Raw genomic sequence first — 8741 nt, 5'->3', positions numbered from 1 at the left:
TGAGTACTGACTGCCCACTACTGCTTTACTACTGTTTTACTAATGTCCACAGCCTAATGGTTTTACTACCGTTTTTCATGCTATATTAGCACACATGATCAATGGCTTCTGCTACAATTTTTTACTGGGTGGCTGTAACCCTATTACCTCAACCTGTTCTTGCACTGACATAGTTTTTCATAAGTTTTTATATTACTTTGTCTACATTATACTTTACTCTCCTATTTGTCCATATTATTTATGCTGGTCTCTAGACCTTATTATTGCACTGTTGCACTGTTGGACTAATGTTGGACTACTTTTTGCACCTTCACCATGACACTCACTCTCTTGAGCACCTTACCATGCACACATACCTAAAGGACTACTGTTGGACTACTTTTTGCACCTTCACCATGACACTCACTCTCTTGAGCACCTTACCATACACACAGAACTACAGGACTACTGTTGGACTACTTTTGCACCTTCACCATGACACTCACTCTCTTGAGCACCATGCACACAGAACTACAGGCCCTGTCACTACAAGCGTCTCATGCTTGATCACACTCAAGCACACTGGATTTTTTACATTTAATTTATATAGTATATTTAGTATTTAGTTTTGTTAGTTTTTCTTATCTCCTACTGTCTCTATTGTACAGTGGGGTTTGGTTATATGCAGTGGCGGTTCTAGACTCAATTACTCCCCGGGCGAGATCCCCCCGAGCGCCCCCCCCCCCCCCCAACAACAAAAAAATCTTCTTTTTTTTTCAAACAGTCATTTTTTTATTGAGACATTACCTACCTTGTTACATGGAAATTGCGTTGTCTAAACAGCAACGTTAACCAAAATGATGGAAATAAATAATCAGAACTTTTGAGGTTTTGACCGTTTTGTTGCAAAGCATAATCCATCTCATGGTGAAATTAGTTGTTGTGTTTGTTAAAACCGAATTATTATTTTATAGGCTAAGCATAGGTATCATTGCAAGATGGCTAACAAACGTAAAAGTTATACTAGGCAGGCCCTATCAATTAACATTGACGTTAGCCCTTCACTCATGACATGATACTGTTATTATTAGGACATTACATACCTTTATCCTTTGCTCGTTTCTCCTCTTCTACACAGTAAAATTGACAGTGTTATTAAGTGTTAATTTTTCAGAGACATATTTTTCAGTGTTCATTAGTGTTAATTAGTGTAACTTCGGGAGTTGTTTGAACAAACATGTACACCCACGGTGTAATTAAAACTCACAACTTAGTGTTTTAAGTGGGTGTGAATGTACGAACTCTGGGGTGGAGTCATTTACACTTCCGGTCCTTCAGTTGAGATTTTTGAAAAGAAGATGGACGCCATTGAAGTACAGCGTGGGATAGTAAAAGGTAAATTCATTTGTTCCCTCTACTTCTGTAAGCTAGCATGAAAACTACGACAAATACACAATTAAGTAATGTCACATCACAGGTATATGTTTTCATACCAACGTGTTTTACCTACTATGAAATATTGGTGACGTTAGCTTGGTCGCTAGCTAGTAGCAAGGTCGCTAGCTAGTGCTAGCTCAGAAAATTATTGGTAAAACATCCAGCAAGCTAACATAACTTCGGTGGGTTATAACCTTATCAAATTGAAATGGTTAAGTTTATGTTAATTTGTAATACTCAAACTGTAAACTGACATTAATGTAATATTGGAGTCAACAACGTCTTAAAGTCCTTTCTGAAATTCGAAAAGGCGGTTGGAATTTGAATACCCACTGAGGGAATAGCTGTAACATGCTAACGTAGCCTAGCTGATTAACATTAGAACTAGTTACAGCCAGAACTCCACTGTTCATAGCGATCTAACGTTAGTGTGCTGCCAAATGCTCACCTGGCACAAATGAATCTGTTGACTGACTAATTATAACAGTCTGTCGACTCATTGACGTTTGGTTGAACTGAACACTGTTGCTTGCTTATAAAAAAAATTGCTGCTAGCTAACATTAGCTGAGACCACGAGGGCATTCGTTTAACTGTTAGGCATTTTACCAAACAGAGGTGTAAGGTAACCGTTAGCCTGGTTGGTTTGGTGCAGTCTCCATTCTCTGTATGGCACTGGTATTCGTTTCTGTTAGAGTCTGTTGGCTTTATTTGGGTTAGATCAATTTCTTTGTTTCCTAACTTATAAAGGGTGCAGGTAAGCCAAAGAGTATAGAAGTTAGCTAGCTTATACTAATTTTAGATATTTGTAGAAATTGTGGTTCAATACTAGCTTGCAAGCACGTGCATAAAGATATTCAGTCCATCAGGCATAACGTTACAGCTGAGCAGAGTAAGACATGTTAATTCTCTGAAATTATGAGCAGTTTTTTTATGGATATGGTAATATGTAGACGAGTTTACTGCCTAATAAAATTATTTAAGTTATTACTTAAATACTTTCTTACTGTTGAGTTTTGAGTTTAAGTTATTACTTAAATACAACTTACTGTTGCTTAAAAAGTAGGGATTATATAAACATATTTTAAGACAAAAACACTTGCGGTTGAAACATTTGGTAACCTGTGGTAAATAATGTCAGAATAAAGTTTAGAAGTCCTTTGCTGGTTAGTTGATATACTGCTGATAGTCAAATCATTGTTGTTCTTGTATTGATGTAATCATTTTCTTTGTTTTAACAGGGTCAGCAAAATGCTCATCAATGTCCAGTACCATGGAGAAAAAAGTACCTCAAACTGCAGCCTGGTTTTTCTTTTCAAAGTTTAATTCGAGAAGGTGAGGTTTTATGTGAGTTTAGCCAAAGTCCTTATAGGCAAGTGCCTCCACTCGGCGGCCATATTGCAACGCTTTTTTTCCCCTTTTTTCTAGCTTGTTTAGACTATGAATCAGCCTGACCATAGGCATGTTTCTTAATGATTTCACATGCACACTTTGTATCCTGGCTGGAGTTAATGCAGATCCTTATGATCCTTTTTAAGAAATACATTTGAAATCAATCAAGGTTCAAAATCCCTGTGCACAGCCCTTTTGCAGGTGCTGATGGTGTGCAGTATAACTATTAAAAAGTCAAAAACTAGTATAAATCGCACACTGAAGGGTATATTTTGTTGACTTTATTTGGCGTGAAGGCTTTAGGTTCACGTTCAAACCTGATGAAGAAAATTGAGAAACGTGTTGTTCACGCCAAATAAAGTGGGTAAGGTAAAAAAAAAAAAAAGATTTTGTCTTTTGTGAATTAAGTGAAATAAAATCGGAGACCGAATTTCTTAAAGCAGCCCTTTAAGATTCCAATTTTTTTTTCTTGTTCTTCAAACAAGGCACATCAATCCACTGGTGCAAAAGAAGAGAACACCTCTGCCATAGGAGATTCAGCAGAAAAAGGCCAAACAGGTGAGCATTTAAAATTAAAATATCACTAGGAGAAATCCTTGTCTGTCTCGTCTCCAAAATGCAGAAGCCTAGCTTTGTGTTCCGGTAGTGTCTCATTTTTCCCCTTTTTAGAGGGTGCATGTAAGTTTTCTCTTTACAAGTGTATCACTGTTATTGTTTCTTTTTTTACGCATAGATGGTCCAGGAGGTTCTGGAGAAGAGTTAAATGGGAGAGGAAATAATGGAGGAGTATAGTAGAGCACCTTGACACACTGTACAAGAAGGCATCTTCTGAATATCCTGGTCCATGGGTATGTTTTGTTTTGAATAAATTAATCTAATTGTATACAACAGTTAGGTCCAGTCAAACTATGAACTATTTTCTGACTGAACGAGAGGGATTCCATGGGTGGGGTTATCTCAGGACATCCCTACTCAGACTTAGGTAGTGCCATTTTTACATTGATCCAATGTTATCGTTCCATTCATTCAAAGTGAAAGAACAGTGTAACATAACATCACAATTGACTGTTTGAGTGAGAAAAATAGAGTGCATGTAATAGGGTGAATAATGTAATGTGAAATAAAATGAAAAATCATTATTGTGCACATATAGCCTCACACAACCTGCCTGCAGAGTGACAAGAAAACCCTAAATTGATGTCTTTTAATCCAGGTATTTGGTAATAGAATTGCTATGTAAAAACAATATTGAACTGGTGATTGTGGGGTTGATAAATGCTATAAGGCAGAACCTTAGCTGTAGGAATATCTATTACCAACTACACAGTGGCTCCATTTTCAAAAAACTCCTGAAGACACAGCTCTTTAGAGAACATCTCCTCTCATAGCACTACTTACAACAAGTCTTGCTGATCCTAGTACTTACCACCTGTCTTGAACTGACACTCAACTGTTTAAAAACAGCACTCACTGATGCACTTATTCTTACTGTACTCTACTGTTTTTAAATTGTTGAGAGAATTGCTTTAAAACTTAAACTGCTACCATGTTAGTCGCTTTGGTTAAAAATGTGTTAGCCAAATATAATGTAATGTAATATTACTTAAGCATATTTTAGTGGCAAGAAGCGTTAAGTCTATATTTTATCCATAATACATGTTTAATCACTCTTCCATTTTATAGCTTGTAATGTTGTCTGAATATATCTAATATAATTTTCCTATTGTTTTTAGAAGGATACCAGTACGTAGTCAAAGAAAAAGATATGCACTCGGCATTGTGACTGTTTCCTAATCTCAGGGATCCTTACTCCACCAATGGCTATGTAAGATTTTACTCATTTCCATTTAAGGTTATATATAATAATAATGTTCAACTATTGATCTGGATAATCATAGTTCTTGCCCACATTATTTTGCAGGAACACTTCTACGATGCTGGAAGAGGGACAGGCTATCTGGCATGGCGCCTAAAGCAACGAGTGTCGCAGCATTTGGTCAAGAACAGCTCGGGAGCCTTGGAATACATGAACACCATGAGCTTTTTAAGGAGGTAGACTTTCTAATGAGGAGACACAGCACTCAAAAAATCCTCCATAGAAATGCATGGGGTTAGTTTGTAACGTATGGTGTTGTTTACATATATCACACCCCCCTCCGTGACAAAACGTGGACATGTGAATACATTGAGCCAATCATGTGGTGTGTTGTGAAGACATTGATTTGTGATCTTGCCGCTAGAGCAAGATTGGTGTTGTGAAGCCTGCCGAAATAGATGCCCGATAAGTGCCCAAAATGTGTTGCAATATGGCTGCTGAGTGGAGGGACTTGCCTAAAAGGACTTTGGGTATACCCACATGTAACATCACTTCATGGTGCATTATCTGTCTTGCTTATGGAAAATTGGCCCATTATTGCACATCTCTAGTAATAGGTTTGAAGCAAAACACAAGTTTGTCAAATTGTAAAAAATCTCTTGATTATATTGTTTTATTTCTTGTTTATGAAATGTTTACTCAGTGTTGCAGAACATTTTCATGCATATGTGGTTATGGATTGTGAGGAACACTGTTTTATTGTTAGTCAATGATTTGTATGAGTATAAGGCCTTTGCTCAACAAAATGCTTATGGACCAAACTTTGACATATATATTGTACCTCTGCGCATTGATTTGAGCCATATCATGGCAAATGTTAATAAAAAAAGAAAAGTAATTAATTTGCTGTGGTTTGTTTAATATGTTTATTTTGATAAATATATGGCTCTAGAAATTAATTAATTAATTACTCCAATAGAGTTAATTTTGAAACTCTGATAAGAGTTAATTATGAATCACTGATGGAGTTAATGATACACTCCAATAGAGTTAATTTGAACTCTGATAGAGTTAATTATAAAACACTAGGCTAGTGTTAATATGGCAACACTATGGCAAGTGTTATTTTAACACTGATGAGTGAGGATTATATAAACTCTGGAATAGTGTTAAAATTAACACCCGTAGAGTAAAATTAACACTGGCCGATTTACTGTGTACTTTTCTTTTTTTTCGGAACTGGGCACCTGATGGCTTTGACCGCTTTCTGTCCATCGTGTTTGGCACTCGACAGTCGACAACAATCCACAAATTCCCATGATCCACTCGCGACCACAGTCAAGACCAAACCAATTCACCTGGGTGGCCTCTTAATCGTTTTGTCACCTATTTTTATTAGCCATTTCACACAGTTAATTAAATGTGCAGGAATCATAGGTCTGCATTCATAACATTATGAGATGTGCGTTGTTTGGAAGAAAATCAAGGTGTGACTGATTTTAGCCCACTAATAGACTGTTGTAGGCTACTATACAGTGGATCCCCATTCATCCCCCCTTTCCCGTTTCATTAAGGAGACCCAGAGGTGAACTGTCCCCCGCAAACCCCTCCCTTCGCCCCTTCCTCTGCACAGTGCAGTGCAGTAGGCCTACCTTCTGAGCAACAGGGGCGCCAATTCCCTAATTCCTCACACAAGTGATGGATAATAGAAAATCGTTTTGCGACGTTTATTATTATTCTTTTTTTTTTTTTTTTTTTAAGCGCTCGTGCCGCCCCCTACAAGATGCCGCCCCGGGCGACCGCCCGGTTCGCCCGTACCTAAAACCGCCACTGGTTATATGTTTATACTTATACTTATATTTACCATTTCTGCTGTAAGTGCATGTTGTGTGTGATGTCTGTATGCTACTGAGACCCCCTGAATTTCCCCATGGGGATCAATAAAGTATCTATCTATCTATCTATCTATCTATCTATCTATCTAACATGCAAGCTTTCTGCTCTTAATCAGCAGTTTGTGTGTGTGTCTGTGGTCTGTGGACTGTTCCCAACCTGTTTATACTGTAGCTAGATAAAGTGCCATTTATGCTACTTCCTCTTTGAATATCCACAGTTACTTTGAGTTTCAACTCTGACATTGGGGTGTTCAATATATCAGAAGTTGAGTGGTTTTCAAGTGGCATTGTTTACAGATTTTACAAAAACTTAAAATACTTAAACATTAGTCACTGTTATATGCATTATAGCCAGTAACTCTTGTGATTAATATTAAAGCAGCACCATGGAATAATAGATATTTATGCCCTTTAGTGTCAATATAATGCAATTTAGTACTAAGATAGTACCCAGGCCAGTTCGTCAAATAAACATAAATAAATAAAATGGGCCATGATCCTACCTAACCAACAACATTGCATAGTGCAATATCAGATGACTTGGGCATGCACTGGCAATATGAGGGATTTTAGTCATTGTAATATCAAAATGCGTTTGCAGCCTTTCTTTACTGAACTGTGCTGTTTTAAGGGTTCAATAGCCCAGGTGTAAAGGGCATGATATCATTGGTCTTTTTTGGATGGACATTGTATTGTACGTTGTAATTCAACCAAGCTTTGTGCAGCATAGTGACTCTCATCACCTCAGCGCAATGCTGTAATTTATTTATACCTGATAGTCGGAGGATCTGGCCTTCTGCTGATACAACCTGCACAATTTATTCACAGACTAGAATTGAATCCATGATTATGCCAAGTAGATGAAAAGATTTCATGAAGATGTGGACATTACCATCTGCTGTATTTGTGACAATCTAGTAAATGTTGCACTGCTGCTGAAATAATAAGTTCCAAAACCGAGGACCATCTATTTTTCTCACTCAACAGACACACAGAGTGTGGGAAAGGAAGGGCCTAATGAATATTAAAATCTTCATTTAAAATGAAACGATTCCATTTCTTGCTTCTGGCCTGAACATTGAAGACCTACAGGGGCATGCGTTCATGAAAGATTATTTCCACAGTGCTCGTGTGAGAAGACATGGCTGTGCATAATTATCAGCTATAGCATGACATTTACAAAGAGCTGTTGGCTTAAATCAGTATGTGTATTGACACTGTATTGATGTATTGACATATTTGTCATACAGTATATCTACATTCTAACTAACTGGGCTATTGGACATGAATTAATTCAATTAAATTATTGTGACAGATGCAATACAGGTACTAGTTAGCTGGCCCAACTTACCCCAGCCCTGGTGGCTCATCTTACCCCACACAACCACCATTTTGAAAGAAAATGCTTCTCACAACAAGCCATGGTAACATTCATGATTTTATTTAGCCCTCACATATAGCTTAAAAGAGCACCAATTGAGGTGTAATGCACTGAATGTTGTTCTACTAACAATTTTTCTAAATCACCCTAACTCTGAACATTAAAGGAATTATCCGGAGTAAAATGCACTTTAGATCGATTTACGGATGATTGGGGGTACATACGTTGAGTTGACATCAAAATCATGTCATTCGGATGTGTTTTGAGAAAGTTCGATTGTACCGTTTCCAGTCACACAACTCGTAGCCTGGAAGTGAGCAGGGCATTTCAATGTCGCCGCTACAAAACGCTATTTTTATACCTCTTCTACAGTTCCAAACAACATAACACTTACGTGGTAGTGAGTAGAGTGTCCCTAAAGCCAAACCGAAGTATCCCGAGGTCTTTATGTGGTCGAATAGAGAGTCCAGAATGAATTTCATCAAGCCAGTACCTTTTCGGAAATGTTGCCATCTTTGCTGTAGGAGTCTTATTGCTGAGTGTGTTGTAACACGCTCTGGAAATTCACAATTTCGTCGCCTTTTTAAAAAAAAAAAAAAACATAGTCCAGTCCATACAACTTCATTTCAATTTCGAAAGAAATACTGGACTATGTTTTTTTTTTTTTTAAACGGCGACGAAATTGTGAATTTCCAGAGCGTGTTACAACACACTCAGCAATAAGACTCCTACAGCAAAGATGGCAACATTTCCGAAAAGGTACTGGCTTGATGAAATTCATTCTGGACTCTCTATTCGACCACATAAAGACCTCGGGATACTTCGGTTTGGCTTTAGGGACAC

General features: G+C 37.6%; 1 long non-coding RNA gene across 1 annotated transcript; it reads left to right on the top strand.

Moving 5' to 3' along the window:
• Positions 1-1121: 1121 nt before the first annotated feature.
• Positions 1122-5024, top strand: LOC143111596 (uncharacterized). Its single transcript, XR_012984556.1, has 6 exons — positions 1122-1374; positions 2656-2749; positions 3292-3364; positions 3540-3654; positions 4540-4631; positions 4728-5024. It is a non-coding gene; the product is annotated as an uncharacterized LOC143111596 (long non-coding RNA).
• The last annotated feature ends 3717 nt before the right edge of the window (positions 5025-8741 follow it).

Source organism: Alosa pseudoharengus, unplaced genomic scaffold (assembly GCF_046254945.1).
Source record: "Alosa pseudoharengus isolate Yale_2024_CS ecotype anadromous, Long Island Sound unplaced genomic scaffold, YU_APseudo_1.1 YU_APseudo_1.1_scf_8, whole genome shotgun sequence".
In the NCBI taxonomy this organism is placed as follows: domain Eukaryota; kingdom Metazoa; phylum Chordata; class Actinopteri; order Clupeiformes; family Clupeidae; genus Alosa; species Alosa pseudoharengus.
Note: the sequence above shows the minus strand (reverse complement) of the source record. Positions and strands in the feature narration are given on the sequence as shown.